The following is a 17,852-nucleotide window of genomic DNA, read 5'->3' on the forward strand; positions in this document are numbered from 1 at the left end:
GTGATGTTGTCAGAGAAAGTGTGTAATCCTGGAATGGTTGTTAGAAAAGACTGCCCATGTTGAGCCTGAAATGAGGTCAGACTTGAGAATCACCTGGGTGGGAAGGCTGGAACTTGGGTTGGGAAGGAAAGCTCTAGAAAGGGACACTGGGGTGAGGTCAGGCCATATAAGATTTTTCTTTTTTTAGAAGGTGTAAATTTAAAAAAAACATTCTGCGGGCAGGAGAATTTCCAGGACCGGATTTGGGGACTGGGAGGCCAGGGGCAGGGATGCCTGAGGGACAAGTCAGGCCCAGACTGGTGTGGCTGGTTGCAGGGACGGGAATTTTTTTTTTCTGAGGACTGTGTGTGAATCTAAGGCCTAGAAAACGAGCTGTGTGGTTTTGTTTGTTTCTGTTTTGTGTTGTGTTTTAAATGCCCAGAACTGTTAAATCAGAGTGCTCTGATTTAGCCTGGGGGACTAGAACTAGTTTCAGAAACCCCACTGATGGGTGAACCAGTACCAAGGGGCGCTGAGAAATGTGACCTTACGTGCCTTTTGCTTCATTGGCGGGTATGTGGTGTTCTGAGACTCTCCCACACGGTTGAGTAGGCTTGTTTGGGGTGGGCTGGAGAGGGCGTTGGGGAGGAGGAAAGCTTTTGAAAGAGAAAGGTCGGCTGCCCTCCAACTGAGGCAGTGGGAAGTTCTCCAGGTGGTGGCGGACCGGGAGGGAGACTTCGTCTTGGTTTGTTTGATCTGAGCACATTTTGTCACCACTTTAATTCATTCATTTATCCTCATATATATACGATCTCTGTCATCTTTACACCATTCATATGCCATCTTATATATGTCTTATTTGCCGTGATACATCCCTAACACCTGTAGTAATGCCTGGAACAAAACAGACTCACACTCCCTCACACTCCCTCTCTCTAATCCTCTATCCCTAAATCGTTTTAGAAATAATTCCTCCAGCGAATGTTTATTCTGGCACCCCCGCTTGTGCTCAGACCTGCCCCGGGCATCCCTCCTCAGCATATCAACCCTTCGGGACACCGTACCCAGAGGAACTCGTTTCCAGGCGTGTCTTACTGGCAAACAGAGGGCTGTGTTCTGCTGACAGCCCTGCAACTGCAGGCAGCAACACTCGAGTCCAGAATTATTCTGGAAAGCAAGAGTGGCAATGCATTGCCGTATTGCACATGGGGAAATGCGAAGTCCTGAGGGAAGGACACATGGAAAGGCAATAAGCGTACAAATGAATTGCATGGACCCAAATCAGCATGCAAACGGGGAGAGAGAGTTCTACTGGCATCCTTCTTCCTGACAGGTTTCTGAGACACAGCCCGTGCCTTCCGGAAGCGTCATTTCAGCCTCCCAGAGAGGCGCAATGTGCCCGAGACAACTGCTTGTCCGCAGGCAGGAGAAGGGGCGCTGAAGCTAAGTGCCCCTGGAGAGTGGAGGTGTCCACCAGGGGGGCTTTGTGGCAGTGGGGTGGGAGGCAGGCAGCAGGACTCCTGCCTTTCCAGGAGGCACTTCCACACATCTCCCCCCTACCCCCCCACCCCAGGTCTCTGGGCGTCCCCCAGGGGCTCAGTAGACAGGAGTGAATTGAACTCAGGGTTTTTTTTTTTTTTTTTTTTGGTGGCAGAGTTAAAGCCTCTTGCCTTTTTTGAACCCACGCGGGCTGGGGGTGGTGTGAAGTTGGCAAAGCATTTTTTGGGAGTTAATCCAGTTTGAATCCTGGCTCTTCCACTTTAAATGAGCTACTTAACCCACGTAGGCCTTCATTTCCTTGTCTGGAAAATTGGGGTGTCTCCTAAAAGTTCTATGAAGGCAAAATAGAATGGGCACTTGCTGTGTCCTTGACCTACAGAAGATGCCCAGGGAGTGTTAGTTTTCTCCCTCCGGGGGCCATGTTTCTGGCCTGGCACCTAGAGCGTTTGTGTGATTTTGTCGTGGCTGTCCCAGCTGAGGGGTCTCCAGCAACACACCTAAGGACTGTGCTACGTGAGTGTCCCCGGGACGAGGTAAGGCCAGCCCAGAGTCCTTCACAGCTTTGGTCAGAGAGGGGACCGAACCCCGAGGGTCATCCTCCGTGGGACCCCTGTTTACACCATACAGTTTGTGCCGAGCCCACCCTTGCCCAGTACTGGGGGTAGGAACTGGGAATTACGCCCGTAGGGCTGTTTAGAACGGGGGCTGTGCCCTGAAGAGTTCACAACATGCATGGGACAGTAACACCGACGCTTGACAGATCATAAACGCTGAAGCTCCGACGCGGACAGGCAACTCCACCCCGGCCCCCACTGTAGGGTATGACACCCCTGCACCGTCTTCTGTCAAGGCAGCCAAGAGTGACAGGGTCTCACGGTAGCAGCATCTCAGCCTGCATTAAACCGACTTAGAGAAACTGATAAGGACAGTAAAAGCGTCCGTATGTCTTGGCATTCTTCGTGCCACGCGCTGTACCTTCGGCAACCTGGCAGAGGTGAGCATGGGTGAAGAGACTGATGGTCTGAGAGGCAACCCGAGGTCACACAGGCAGGGTCGGATTTCAAACCCGGTCTTTCTGACAGCGTATGGGCCACGTGGGCGAGCACGCACTCACAGGCAGCCCCGCCAGTTTGCTGTGCTGTCTGCTCTCGGGTCACCCGGCTCCTTCCTTGTCCAAACCAACTAACACACAAACTCTGTCCCCTCTCCCAGCTTCGGGTCACGTTCTGGTATCTGAGCGGTGGAGGCTTCCTGGAGGGTGCCGTGACCTCTCAGTCACCGAGATCCCCAGGGGTGGGCCATTGCTGCCACCGCCCGAGACGGGGAGCGTGCCGAGCAAGGGAAGGGAGTCGGGATTTTAGGTCCTGAGTCCAAGTTCCAGTTCTTCCCGATAGTGGCTAGTCACTGAACCCTTCCAGCCCTTAAAACTGGGTGATCGGATCACCTCTGTCCCCAGGTCTTGAGAGCCTGAAATGAAGCCCCCGAGTGACAGTTGTAAAGGGCTGCCGCCTGCTGGGTACCACTGACATGCAGCCCAGCTCTAGGGCATGTGTAGCTTTTTACTTTTTTAATGTGTAGGTTTTTACAATCCCCCCTGAAAACAGATCCCAAACTACATCGTTGGCCGAGTATGAGAGAAAGGGCTGACTGTTGCCTGCAGAAGCCGTAAAGCTGCAGTCAGAGCTGTTGGCCGCAAGGAGAGCCCCAGAGCGTGTGGAGCAGCAGGGAGAACGGCCTCCTTGGGCCCGCAGAGGCAGGAGGCCCTTGGTCCGAAGTGACCACTGCTCGGAGCAGTGTGGGCGGTGGAGAGAGTCGGGGCGGCACATCCTCTCATTCCCAGCGTGGGGCTGCTGTTCCTCACTTCTCCTGGCTGGAATCAGCGGGGCTGTGCAGAAGCCCAAAGACTGAGCCAGCTAGGTAGCAGAGAAGAGCAGTAAGAAAAGGAAGAAAGGAAAAAAAAAAAAAAACAACAAGCAAAATGCTACCCTACCATGGAATAGCAGACTCTCCCTGGACCCTTGGCTCCTCCTTCACCCATCCCAAGCAAAATAATGGGATAGCTGATTCTGTAGCTGGAACAGACACCTGGCCTGCCAATCTGGAAGTGGGGGCCCCTTTCCAGGCCAGGCCTGGGTAGATGGAGGGTGCGGAGGGGACCCATGGGTCATGCCATTGGGTTGATCCTGGTCTTCACTCAGGGTAGAGTTTCTGTCTTGGAGCTGGGTTGCCCTGCCCTGGTTAGTCTAGGGGATCTGCAACCACATCATTTTCCCTGCAGATGTTAGGAACATATTTTGTAAAGATTGGACCCTCTTGCCTTGATCTCCTTAGGAGGGAGGATTGGTGACCCGAAGATGGAAAGATATTTCAGGTTTAGAACTTGAAACCAAAAGTGGTCAGAGGAGCTCTTGGGGATGCCAAGAGGATCTGGATGGGTTTGGGGCTTCCAGTCCAGCCCTCGGTCGACTTAAGGAGACTGCTCAGAGTCTGGTCTTACCCAAGAAAATCCGATTCTAGAACATGAAGGGCAAATAATCAGGAGTCATGTGGCTACTTCCTAATCAGGGGCCTGTGTTAACCATTGTCAGTCAATCACAGCACTTCTTGAAACTGAGCCCAGTCTCCTCAGCATTAGGATCTTTGCAACAGAGAATTCTACAGAAATTTACCAATTGTCAGGAGCTGTCACTTGAAATTCATTTATTCATTCATTCATGTGACAAATATTTATAGAGCTTTTACCTTATGCCAAACAATGTAATAGGCACCAGGGTATAGTGCTGGGAAAAATCAGAAAAGATTCCTGCTCTTTAGAGCTTCAAGTTTAGTGGGAGAGCTAGATGTTACTCAAATAGTCCTGCCGCCAAATTCAAGTGTCACAAGTGTGTCACATGAGAAACATCTAATGTTCATAAATGAAAGATTGTGCCTGGCCAGAGACATCAGGAAGAAGTGATGGCTGAGCTGAGATCTGAATGATGAATAGGGGTTAGCCACGCTGAGAGTGGGGCTGGAACAGCACAGTGTGAGGGTGTGCAGGGGGCTGAGGACAAGATGAGGTTAGAGAGGCAGATGGGGTCTGGGTCCTGTTGGGTTTCCTCAGCCCAGGGAATGGGGTTTTGTTTTTATTACGAGAGCAGTGAGAGCAGTAGATACGATGTATGTTTTGTAAAGGTCACTCTGGATAGAGTGAGTGTGGAAAGTAGATTGGAGGAACTCGTTGGGGATATGGGTAGACCAGTGTCCTGGGTCATGATGTGACCCATGGCATTTTGTGTTGTGGCTTGTGGTCAGAAAATTGTGGAGATCACTGATATGGAGGCTTCTAAGGAAACAGGTCTGTCCTGGGGTTCTAAGCCAATGGGAAGGGACTCCGTACTGAACGGGGAGGGGCTAACACTTACCAGAAGATCCTTAAATCATTCCCTCCAATCTTGGGGCTTTGGCCAGGGATGGCAGAGGGTTTTCTAGGATGACTTCACATCTCTAGGCCCAGAGACAAAGAAGCATCTCAAGCATCTAAGTCAGTGCTGGAGCCAGGATATAAATCCACTCCCTCTGGATCCCATGGGTGCTGCTTGCTGAAAGGAAAGAGACAGAAGAAAGAAAATTTGCTCTCGAGGGCTCACAAGTGCCCCAAGGGGCCCATCCATGCAGAACAGGTGCATCTGCTAAGGCTTCATGGATTGGCAATAACTACAGCAGGCGTAACGCCTCATTCTACCTTCACAAAGTCCCTCTTCCAAGTCTTTCCAGACCAATGAAGAGCTTTCCCATTTCTAAAGATTGCTAGGATAGAAAGCTGCCTCGTCCTACCTTTCCTACAGATGCTATGTTGGGCAAAGACTTTAATCGAAGCTCCTGCACTGTATCCTTGTACCTGTGGATCAGGCTCAGAATCAGGGGCTTCTGAGAACATCAGAGCTCAGACATTTGGGATGCTGAGTGTGTTGTAGGCACCCTACATTTAGAAATTGGACATATGAGCTGTGGAGAGCTGGTTCTCTTGGTTGCCACAGAAACCAAATCGAGCTGGATTTAGCATTAAATTATGGGGTACACACAGAGATGGAGTTAAACATTTGCCTACTACCGCTTTTTTTCTTTTCTTTTCAAACTGAACCTTCCCAGCAAGTGGTAGCAACACCTGTGAAGCTAAATGCGGGCCGAACAACATGTTGTGCTAAAGGAGGGGGGATTCTGGAAGCTTCATAAACGGCAAGGACATAGATCTCCGCCAGAGGCAGGATTCTTGTCTGAGCATCTCCCTCCCAGATTCTTGGTCCTGCCAATTCGGAAGGAGTATCTCAGGGAGGATAGAGAAGAGAATTGGATAGAGTCTAAAACTATAGCTTCCCATACGGTTGCCGCTAGCGACATGTGGCTGCCGAGCGCTTGAAGTGTGGCTAGCTCAAGTTTGGATGTATTGTGAAACACATGCCAGATTTCAAAGACAGCATGGTAAAGAGAATGTGAAATATCTCATTAATTTGTGATATTGATTACATGCTGAAGCGATAATATTTTGCATCTCTTGGGTTAAATAAGATAAATTACTAAAATTAATCCCATCTGTTTCCTTTTATTTATTTATTTTTTAAAAAGATTTTATTTATTTATTTATTTATTTATTTATTTATTTGACAGAGAGAGACGCAGCGAGAGAGGAAACACAAGAAGGGGGGAGTGGGAGAGGGAGAAGCAGGCTTCCCGCGGAGAAGGGAGCCCGATGAGGGGCTCGATCCCAGGACACTGGGATCATGACCTGAGCCGAAGGCAGACGCTTAACGACTGAGCCACCCAGGCGCCCCCCATCTGTTTCCTTTTACTATTTTTAATGTTGCTACCAGAAAACCTAAAATTATATACGTGGCTCACCCGACATTTCTGTTGGACGGTGCAGGTTCGGGGACTCTTGTTCTAATGCTGGATTGATTTGCCATCAACTGATGGTGTTTAATCTTGAGATACATCAGTTTCTTGACCTGCAAGGTATTAGGTATCTCTTTCCTCTTCACGGGTTTATTAGGAAGTTTTGAGTGGATGCCAGAGAGGATTCTGAGTGCACTGTCCAGATTTCCCCGTCAGGGTCGAGGTACCCATTCCCTTGCTGCCAGAGTGTCACCTCCTGATGACTCATAGCCGAGTCCTTGTCGGGAGTTGCTTGCAGCTGAAGGGAGTGTGTTGTGTTCTTTTAGGTGGGTCTGTAAAATCCAAGCGGCTCATCCCGTATCAAGCACAGGCATGGCCAGGGATCTCCAGGAAGCTACACAAGCAAGTGGCTCAGACCTCAGGTCACTACTCTTGCCTCTCCTTCAGCTGCAGATGCCTATGGCTGCAACGGAGCCTCACTTATGAACAGCTTAGGGAGGAGAAAGGTCAAGTGTGGGTGACAGATGGCCTGACTCTGCATGCGGGTGCAAGCTGAAGTGGATTGCTCTCGACTACAGCCCCACTTGCCAGTGGCCCACAAAGAGAGAAGTGAGGGGAAAGCCTCTCAAAAGGCAGGGCTTTGAGTGGTAGTCCTGGCCATCCTGTCTGTGTGGAAAGAGTCTGGGCTGAAGTAATAATATCCACAGACTCACGAGAAATAGCGAATGGTGTGGCTGCTGGTTAGGGGTCTGCAGAGAAAAAGATGGAAAGATTTAGGGCATGGGGGACTGGGGGAGAGGCATGTGGATGGACTGCTGGGAGGGGGCCTAAAGGGTTAGGGTCATTGCATTTCATGTTAATAGCACCAGAGGCGAAGCCGTGGCAGGAGAGGCAGTTGAACAACCAAGCAGACAAAATGAATCAGCCCGTTGACGTCAGTGAACCTCTGTTCTCTGGCCACCTCAGTGTCTGAGCAGTGGCTATGTGAATGGAGCCGTGGCTCCATGGTGGCAGGGATCAGGGCAATCCGTATGGTATATACTGTAGATCCTGGATAAACAACCACTAGAGGAGGCTGGGAACTAAGGGGTAGGAGTGGTCCTGCTTACCATCCCTCCCAGTGACCCCCCATCCCCACAGATGCAGACCCTGTGGGTCTAAAGAGGCTGGTTTCCAGGGGGCAGGTAGTGCTTTCATCAGAGTATATAACAGGGGCCATCTGATCTCTTCCAACTTCTGGTACCAGATTAGCAGGCAAGGAAAGAAGTTGCCGCTTGGGCAGGAGCCACTGACCCTGGTGATCAGGAGGAAGTAGTACTATTGTTATGGAAAGGGGAAGGAACAGAATGTTTGGTTCTCAGGTAGCCACTGGGGCATCTCTTGGTACTCCCGTGCCTGATACGAGGTACATGGGCAAGTGTAGCAGCCATGCCAGAGGACGGTGTCGTGTGGTGACCAGGGGCTTGGTCTCCTTAGGGATGAGGGTCTGGGTCACTCCACCAAGTAAGCTACCTAGAACAACAGAGACGTTGGCTCAAGGTGAGAGGAATGCAGAATGGATAGAAGAGGACACAGATGGTGAGGTTCAGTTGTAGCCTCAAGATCAGATGTGGTAATAGTGGTTTGTCCCATTAATCTTCCTTTGGTAGTTCCCCCTGGTGAATAGAACCACCAGAAGAGTATAGAAGTTGCTCCCAGAAGGGTCACACTTATCATAGAAGTAAGTGATCCAGGTGGCACAAAGCTGCTCTGTACAGAATGCTGTGGAATGCTGCCCAGAATTCCTGTACGGGACCAAGTATCTTGGTCCCAAGTGCTAAGAGTGTTGGCTGTAAGGACTCACATCTGAGTCCCCCTCTAGGAATTAAGCTCATCTGAAGGTAGACTGAGGTCATAGCTCCTCCCCAAGGGAAGCCCATATCCAATGACTGGTTGGTGTGGAATATGGTCTGGCACCTTTGTCTTGATTCAGGACAACTTTGTAGGGAAGTCTTCTGAGCTTCTGAGCTTCCTGTATCAATCAACTTCTCCCTCTGCCTAATTTTGCTTCTCTCATTCCCTTAAAGGTATTTAAGGGTGTCTCTAATGTGCACAAGTGCTCTGGATAATTACTGAGTGCACCCCCAGTAAACTTCCCGTGGACAAATATCTGTCTCAGAGTGTGCTTTCTGGGCCACCCAACCTAGGAGTGATGCTCCCTGTTACTCTATAGTGCAACACTCACTGAACTCAGCCCCAGGAGCTCTGGGTTCTAGTCAGGGCTCTGCACTTCTGGGGTCAGGGTAGTAACTGAACTAGCCTGGTGACCCAGGTTCTCCATGTGTAAAATGGTGGCTCCGAGGAAGTAGCTGGGACCAGGTAATCTAAGATCCTTTCCAACTTTGACTTTGCATATATGTGTGAAATGGGTGGGGAAGGATGAGAGTTACATGAAGATTGGGAGGATCTTTGGGGATCTTTGAGCTTTCTCCACTTTACGGATGAGGCAACTGTGAGTCAGAAGGGTTAAGCGAGTTCCCCATGGCTGCCCTGCCTGAACATTAGCAAGACTGGAATTTGGACTTGGGCTTCTGTCTGGGGGTTATCCCCTTCATCACCTCCGATGTCAGTCACAATGGCAACAATGTAGGAGTGGGTAGCAGAGAAGACTTTCAAGGTTGTTTGGAGGGTCTTGATCAGCCAACTGCTCTTGGGACACAGCTCTGGGTTCCATTCTTCATTCAGAACCTTAACTCATGTTACCAGGAGGTCATAGCCTTTGTCTTAGGGCAGTGCTTACTGTGTGGGTGAATCACCTGAGATCTGGTTAAAGCATCAGAAACACCTAGGAGCATAAAATTGACCTCACAGATTCAGATTCAGCAGGTATAGCATGGGCATGGGTGTCTCTAATGTGAACAAGTGCTCTGGATAATTAAGTTCGCCAGCAATATTTGAGAACCGCGGTTGTGTAGCAGTGACCTTCACAGTTGCAGGTCTTCATGATGCAGCCGAGCGGGCAGCACTCACCAGAGAGGCATCGTGTAGCCTGGGTGTCTGGGGACACAGCCGCTGGAGATGCGCTGCCCGATCCACACTGGCCAGGCACAAACGAGCACAGAAAGAACCCCTGGGACTTAAAAAACTTGCCTTAAAGGGTTATAGTGTTATTAAAACAATCAAAAGATAGAAAAAATATGTGGTCACTTAGAAAATGTATTTTCACGGTACTAACTTTTATAACAATTAGCTTTATCTCGAGGTGCTGGAGGTTGACAAGCTACCTGTGAGCTGCATATGAGACCATGTCGTGGTCGTCACCGTTGTGGCACAACTGAGACAGATTGTAAACTCAGGGTCCTGTTTAAAAAGCATCATTCCGTTCCCTGAGCTTTGCTCCAGGGCTTGTCCAAGATGCCAGTCTGGGGGGCGTCAGCATTCTGCTAAATGGCTTCCTTTGCCTATTTAGGGTGTGAAAGCCCAAATGGTTCTTCAGTGATGTTGTGTGGAACAAAATGGACCTGCCTCCCCTTAAGTGTCTCCAGATGATTCACCTGCTAGCCAGCCTGCTGCTCAAAAGACACCCTTTATATCCCCCGCTGCTCATTCCCGGCTGCCTGGCCGATGGGCGTCCTCGGTACCTGGCAAAGGAGAAGGTTCTGCTGCCTCAGCACAGGGTGAGTAATGGAATGTGTCTGCGGACCCCCCCTCCTCCCCCGCCAAGTGCACCTGCTGGGGCTGCGAACAGAGTTGAGCTGCCTCTGCTTGCGCGTCAGAAGAAAGTCAGGTGAACCCCGCAGGGAAGCGCTGTGGGCAGGATGCGCCGCGCAGACTTGAACCTGGGAGCCAGGGAGGAGCCTCATCCTCCAGCCAGCGGGGATCACCCCCGCACATGACACTGCAGGTGGGGCGGCGCGGGAGTGGGGGTCCTTCAGCACGTGGAGCCCGTGTGGGGAGCGGAAGGCCAGCAGGGGGCATTAACCCCGGGCTGGAATTCACCACGCTCTGGGGAGCGAATCAGCCCCAGGCCTGTGGGCGAAGCTCTGTGGGCGGGACGTGCAAGCAGAACCCAAGGCCGTGGGTTTCGCTCATGCCCAGCTTTAAAAATTTTTGTTAAACTTTATTTTTTCACTTTTTCCAGTTTTATTGAAATGTAACTGAGATATATCCTGTTGTGTAACTTTAAGGTAGATACAGTTTCAGATCTTACGCTTAAACGTCTTTAATCCATTTCGAGGTAATTTTTGTGAGTGGTGTTAAGACAGGGTTCTCATCCCATCCTTTGCATGGGGATGGCCAACTCTCCCAGCACCACTTACTGAAGAGACCATCCCTGTCCCTTCCCCATCGAGCGTCCTTGACTTATGGCATCTTTCATGAAATGAACTGTAGGGGTCTCGATGTTTCTTTCCCTCTCTTCCCAGCCTTTCCGAGGCAGCTTCCCTCCCGGGACTCCCTGGAACTCCCCCCAAACTACGGTGGCTTGTATTTCAGTCTGGAGCCCTGTCACCTCCCTTCAAGAGTTCTGTCCTTCCTTCTCCTCTTGCTTTATCAATAGCTTGTTTTGAGAAATAAATTGCCTAATTAATCAAACACCTGTTGACTGCAGACCTCATTTTTGCCACACACCACACTGGGGACCAAGTGAGGAGCAAGATGGGCCTGATGACCATGTGGAGTTTGTTGAGCAAATGAATGTAGTGAGTGCTGACTGACTGAGGTCTAAGTAACTTCTTATCTCAGTAAATCCTTCTGTGTTCCTATCAGTAAGCACTTTTATTATGCCCATCCTACAGATGAGAAGAGTGAGACACTGAGGGGCTTATGGGAGGCCGTGGAGTCTCCCTTGGTGGAAACTGTGGCATTTGGCCTTTTCCCCATCTCCAGGCTGTGAAGGGATGGCTCTCCTTGCAACGTTCTTTACTGGGGGTGGGATGAGAGCCAAAAGAAGTAGAATTCATGACTGGATCTTTTCTCTTTTATTTTAAAAGATGAACATTCAGAAGCTTTGGGGGAAACTTTGGTAAAATCATTCTATTTGTTATATCATGTATTTGTTGGAGTGATCAGAAATAAAACTGCTAAATTAAAAATGGCTGATGTGATTTTTGGGGGACCGTGAGTAGGGAAGAGAGGCTACCAGAGGACCTCGGAAGCTTGTGTCCTTTTCAGTCAGTCTGGGGGAGATGGGGCCCCCAGGAGAGGAGAAGGTGGTGACAGCTGAAAAATCTATTTTCTTTTAGATGTAATTGACACTTTATGTAAGTTTCAGGTGTTCAACATGTGGATTTGATACATTTATATATTGTAACATGGTTACTGCTGAAGCTTTCAAGAGGCCAGGAGAGTGATCAGTTTCTGAAGCCCTTAAGAAGAAAGTGGCATGTGGGGAGCTAACTTGGTGGCAAGCCCTCCTGGACGCAGAGATTCAGCCGCAGAGCTTCCTTTCATGGGACTTGGGCTGTGCGAGGGGAGATGACATTTGAAGACAAATAGTTGCACGACAAAGCCCGAGGCAGGAGAGAGAGGGGGCTGTAGCTGGGGCTAGCATGATGAGATCAATGCAGCAGGGAAGAAGATTCTGCAAAATTTCTACTGCAGGCGAAGACAAAGAAATCTGAATTGTGTGAATTCAATCCAACCCGTACTTGGTGTGAGAGAAGTCCATGTTGGAATAAAATGAGGCCATGTGTGACCTTGGACATGCTCTTTACCATTCAGATCCACAGCTGAACTAGAAATCTCCAAGGCTTCTTTCCGTTCTGAGTCGGAGGGGAGTGTGCACACAGTAGGGAAGGAGAAAGACGCGTGTTAACAGGGCTCTGCCAGGGTTCTCCCGGGGAAGGTCACTGGTTCACTGTCTGACATGGGGTATGGGGACCAATTTTATAGGTGCCGTGTTTTCCCCTTGTTGTGGGGAATCTGACCGCTTCAGACACTGAACTGCTTAAAAATATCAGCACTGCGGTTTTCGTGAAGTATCCCTGCTGCAGGCAGAGGGCGTTCAGAGGCAGCAGGCGGCGCTCTTCGTCCTAGAACAGATTGGTGCCTGGGCTTGGATGCAGATGAGCGGAGGCTCTGCAGCCCGCTCTCTGCAGCCCACGTCCGAGGGACCACAGCAAAATGGCTGGTCAGGACTGCTCCTCAGGCATAACTGTCCCCTCACTTGGACACTCCCTGCTGGGCTTGGGCTCGAACACTGACCAAGATGAATGTGCACAGCACCCCTCCCTGACCTTAACACCAGTCGCTGCGTCTGCATTGGAGAATCCTCAGCATCACGAACGCTGACTGCACATGTCTGGGCTTTAGATCGAGACAGGGAAGAGTCACAGCCTCCCCGGGTGTGGGGATCATACTCATCACTTATCACACGGACAGCTGAGGGCTCCAGGTCCTCCTGCCCTGTTGGGTGAGACAGTGTCCCTCTGGGGAACGTCAGGGAGGCAGGATTCTGGGAGAACGAGCCCCTTACCTGGAAGAGCTGGGTTTTACTTGGGAAATATTGCAGTTTTTCAGAGAAGAAAACTCTGAAGTTGGATCTTCTTCAAAGACATATTAAACAGAAGCAAGCCAGCAAGGAAACAAACAACAAAACAACAAAATAATCTCATAATTAAGTGAAAAGATCATTGGGTTGGAATTCAGGAATCTGGTAAGGACACTAGTCAGCTGTGTGACTTTAGGCAGGTTACTTATCTCTGGTCTTGTCTCACTTTGATCATTAGTAGTAACTAACTGCTGATTTCTCTTTTAGTTAAATAGTGTGTGTGTGTGGCAGGCATTCTTGGGGACTGAGGACACCCCTTCACTCTGATTTCCATTTCAGTCATTAAAGCGCGTGGTGACCACACCCAGAGAAAAGAGCCATGCCGCCTGCATCATTCTGGGACTTGAGGTAGTTCCTTCAGAAGGATCATAACCAACATACATGTGCTTATGACCTTCATTTAGTTGCTGGAACAGCCATGTGCCTCCCATCAAAGCCCCCATCTTCTGGCCTCTCAGGGGCAACATCAATAAACCGAGATCCAATGGGGAGAGAGAGAGCTCTTCCTTTACTCCTGGGGCATTGGCAGCATTTGGTAGAGGTGAGGGGAGAGGAGACAGGGAGGGTGACAGGTGGTGGTGTGGGGAATGCAATGTTACACCCCTGCTTAATGGGCTTGCGACTCATCAATCATTGTCAGTCACCAGAGAATCATTGAGCACCTACTGTGTGTAAGCTTGGCACTGGGGATGTAACTAGAACCCTACATTATCTTTGTTCTGGAGGAGCCCACTGACTTGCCAAGATAAAACAGAGTCTCTGTTTTCCCTTCAGCTCAAACAAGCAAATTTAAGCCCTACGGGGCTCACAGACGTGCCCTGCTCAAAGGGTCCTCCCTGCCTACACCCCCTCACCCTGCATAAGGCTTGGTGGGACACAGTCAGGAGTAAAAAGGGTGCTTTTCAGACTGAGGGACACAGCTTGGCATTGCTTTGCCCTGGTATCCAGATGGTCACCAGGCTGCCTTGCTGAGGATTTTGTTTGGCAGGGACGTGCTCTGATTCCCGAACTGTAGGTTCTGAGGATGGGATGTGGCCAAGGGCTCAAAGTCCCTGGAATAAAGCAGCTCTTCTGCACGTCAGCAGCATCAGGCTGTGGACACTCCAGGCTGCGAGGCATGTCCCCAAGCAGCAGCGGCGCCTCTGGGGGGTGCTGCGGGGTGTCTGGTCATGGCCCCGCTGAGTGAACGCTGCCGGCCCCGCGGCACGGTGAGCTGCTGACCCATCGAAGCAGCCGTGCTGCGTTTAGCAACTGGAACAGCTCTGGGGATTCTTTCTTTGTTTAGAAGAATATGTAATGTAACTCTGGAGACAACAGAGGAGGGCCACGAGATGATGTTTCAAAACTTGATCCTAAACAGCGGCCATAACAAAGCATTTCCATCAGAATTCTTGAGCAGAAATGCTTTTACCAGCCCTGGCAGGATGCAGCCACTCTGGGGAAGCTGTTCAATCAGTCAGTATCTATGTATCAGACATCTCTCATTGCCTTAGACAATAAGGGGGGAACAAGAAGTGAAATGGTTGATGCCCCCTTGGCGGCTATTATATGGCTGACACTTAGCTACGTAAATTCAGAGAGCTCTTTACCACCATGCCAGACGGGTCCTTGGGAGGCAGAACAGAGGTGCGTGCAGCTACCGGAGGATAATACAGGATGACACATGGTGGAGAACTAACTCATGTTTATAATAAGAGCGTTTACACGAGTTTAGAATAATGCCCTGTCGATCTATGGGCCTGGGTCAGCTGAAGTGTACGGATGTGCTTACGCTTTAAGCAGGTATTGACCTTGTGGAGGAACTTGTTGAGAAGGCTGAGGGTCAGATGAGAGCTGGTCGGTTAGGGAAGCGGGTGCAGAGGGAAGTAAGCAAGGAGTAGCATCAGGGGGTCTCAGGCCATCTTGTGCCTGGAATGACTCTAGGTGCTGGGGAAGACACAAAAAGATAATTAAACTTTTTTTTTTTTTTTTGCCTTTTGGGAATTTAGTCTAGTTGGATTTACAAGATCAATTAATCAATTTGGGAGCTACTAGCAAAATAAAAGAAAGAGAATTCTAAGAGGTACACAGGACCCATGACTGTCCTCTTCCATCCTCAGTGACTCAGTGTTTGCATTAAGGAGAAGTCCATGGGCCATTTGGCCAGATGATAATGGCAAAGACTCTGAGGCTCTTTTCTTTTCACTTAGAGGTGCTGCTGAACACTGGTGGTGGGGTTGACCAGAAAGACTGGAGTCCTTCTGGCTTCCAAGATGGTGGATCCTCTTGGGCAGCTGTTGGAGCAACTTCTCTCATGAAACTCAAGAAACACTGTTGCCTCTTGGCTGATAGATTTTCTCAGGGACACAAATACGCTAGCGCTTTGACCCAATTCCCAGTATTTCCTACAACTTTCCAGATTTGGACCCATGGATTCATATTCCAGTGTCTCTTTCCTCCCTTTGCCTACTGCTTAGTTATGCGGACACTGATGCAGTCTACCTGCTTCTGCCCATAGCTGCTAACTTGTTGCAGCCCGTGACAGCAACTCTATAAGCTTTCTCTAGCTGGCCGACATCTCACAGGGATTCTAGGAGCTTAAAAATTGTGAACAAGAGACAAATAGGGTCAGGTAAAGATATCTGGTTTGGACAAACCTCCTTTGGTGGAGTGCTAGAAGAGTGACACACGAGTCCAGGAAGATTTCTGGGAGAAAGAAACTTGTCTCCTGATGCTTGAAAGCAATCGCTCTGGCCCTGTCCTGTGGGAACAGAATAATTAAAGGGGTGGGAGCGGGGTAGGTACAGGAGAGCAATGGGTCGGAAGTCAGCCCAGGCGAGGGTGGCCATAAACGACGGACGGCCACGTTAACCTGTCTAGAGCTAAAGGGAATACGGAAGGTTTAATTATAATTCTCAAGTTAATAGTCTTATATTCAGAGGCCCCTGTTCAGAGAAATCAAGCTGTTTTTAAATTTTAAATACCTGGCTGTTCCTGTCCAGTATGGCAAGAGACCTTGTAAAAAGCAGGTGCTCTCGCAGCCCAAAGAGGAAGCGATGTCCCCAGGGACCCGCTGTTTCAGAGCAAAACCACCACCTCTCACGTGCTGGTGATGTTGCATTCTCTCCACGTGGTTAGATTAGCTGGGGAGCTTTCTCTTTGGGGGTCTCCTTGGCCTATTTCCTGGTGCATCCAGGGAGAGAGTGAGAACCCGATCCCTTGATTGCTAAGAACTGGCTCTAGGAATGGGCCTGAAATAGAGATACTTACAAAATTGTTAATTTCTCCAGTGCAGGATGGGGTCTCATTCATTCCTTTATCCTTAGTGCCTAAAACAATGCATGAAACATCAGAGTGAGTCAATAATGTTCATTGAGCCAACTTAAACAATTTGTGCTTTGGGATGGCCATCTGGAAGATGCAAGATCTAAGAAAATGGTGCCCTCTTTTACCTCTGAATATTTTCTCAGATAATAAGATGTTGGCAGATTTGTGGCGATTCTCAAGGAAGCTGGGAAACAGGGCTGCCAAATATGGAGGATGATGAGTTATCCCAGAAACGGAAGGAAATGAATCCCCTTTAGGAGAACTCAGTGAAGTTTTGGTTCCTGCAAGGACTGCGAGGTGTAAAGAGATGGGTTGCTCAAAGAACACTGGCAGGAAATGTTTTCTCAAAGGAGAGCTGTTTGTCAGGTGGACTAGGTAGGCAGTGTATGTACAGCATGTGTGGCCTTCCAGGGGACCCCGGGGGTGGGCTGGGGGAGTGGGAGTGGTGTAGCTAGAGCCTGAGAAAGGGGGAAAGGAGAGGCTGAAGTAGCGTGGAAGGAGAGGGAGCAATGACGGAGGCACAGGACCAGCCAGGGACAAAAGGCAGTGACCTGAGTGGGATGAGAGAAGGGCAGCGTCAGCCAGTGTGGAGAGGAGTCAGATGGGGAAATAATGAGGGGTTACACTTGATTTCAACTTAGCAAATTGACTGAGGTTGGCGGTGAGTGGGAAGGACGAGTCTAGGAAGATGAACATTCAGGGGCTTGAGGTCCTGCTGCAAGTGACAAAGTTGAGTTGTTTTTATCTTAAAAACTTACGGAAATTTGCAAAAAAATTATATTAGCATTTGCATTGTTATGAAAGTAATATTTAAAACCTGCTAAAAGACATAACTTGTCTTTCCAAAGTGTCAGAGAAAATTGGGACTTCGGAAAAATGCACCTGGTCATGTGTGGTTTCGGATGCCCCCCACAAGTACATCTTTTGAGAAGCGTGAGAGTCCTCTGTGATCTGGCCACATCCCTCCTTCCAACTTCCACTCAGGCCAAACTGGTCTACTCACTGTCAGCCCCCGAGCCTTGTCATGAAGATTCTACTTATCTGGTTTTGCACGTGTTTAAAATTTCCTTCCACTTCTCTCTCCCATCTTCAGGGTCTAATGCACATATCCCCTCCTCCATGCAGGCTTCCAGGCCCTGTCTGACCTACTTTCTTTCCCATCTCTGAAATCTTGCAGACTTATTTGTTGCACTGCTTTCTGGGGTTTAACCATAGATGAAACCATAAATGAAAATTGCTAAAAAAAGTTATTGAAGCTACTACTACTATTATTATTATGGTATTTGAGGTTGTGTGCTTTGTTTTCTCAAACAGATGATAAGTCCTGTGATGTCAGGGACTCTATCATTGATGTATTTGCCACAGCACTCAGCTCAATAACTGCTTTGTGAATAGATGCAGTCATTCTGTATACACATAAAACAAACTTATAGCCAAGTGGAAGAAACAGGATAACTCTTTTTTTCCAAAATGTATTTGTGACTTAAATTTCATGTCTGTTTCCATTACACAAAAGCTTTTACTTCCTCAGCAGCACACATTTAGATATCAGAAAGCTAGTATCCTCCCCCTTTATGTTTTCTTCTCTCCTTGCCTTTGCTGGGTCATCTCAGGTGACTGTGAGTCTGATGTTGTCAAAGTGTAAGCACCTTCTCAGTCAAGCCTG

At 49.2% G+C, this 17,852-nt stretch overlaps 1 long non-coding RNA gene across 2 annotated transcripts in view; it reads left to right on the forward strand.

Annotated features, from left to right (window-relative positions):
- Positions 1-10,840, forward strand: part of LOC116622701 — a 38,370-nt gene extending 27,530 nt beyond the window's left edge. For both annotated transcript variants that reach the window (XR_004297611.1, XR_004297612.1), the window contains exons 2-3: positions 9,800-10,007; positions 10,755-10,840. This is a non-coding gene — a long non-coding RNA (uncharacterized LOC116622701). The remainder of the gene's footprint in view (positions 1-9,799; positions 10,008-10,754) is intronic.
- The last annotated feature ends 7,012 nt before the right edge of the window (positions 10,841-17,852 follow it).

This window comes from Phoca vitulina, unplaced genomic scaffold (assembly GCF_004348235.1).
Source record: "Phoca vitulina isolate PV1807 unplaced genomic scaffold, GSC_HSeal_1.0 scaffold54, whole genome shotgun sequence".
Lineage (NCBI taxonomy): Eukaryota > Metazoa > Chordata > Mammalia > Carnivora > Phocidae > Phoca > Phoca vitulina.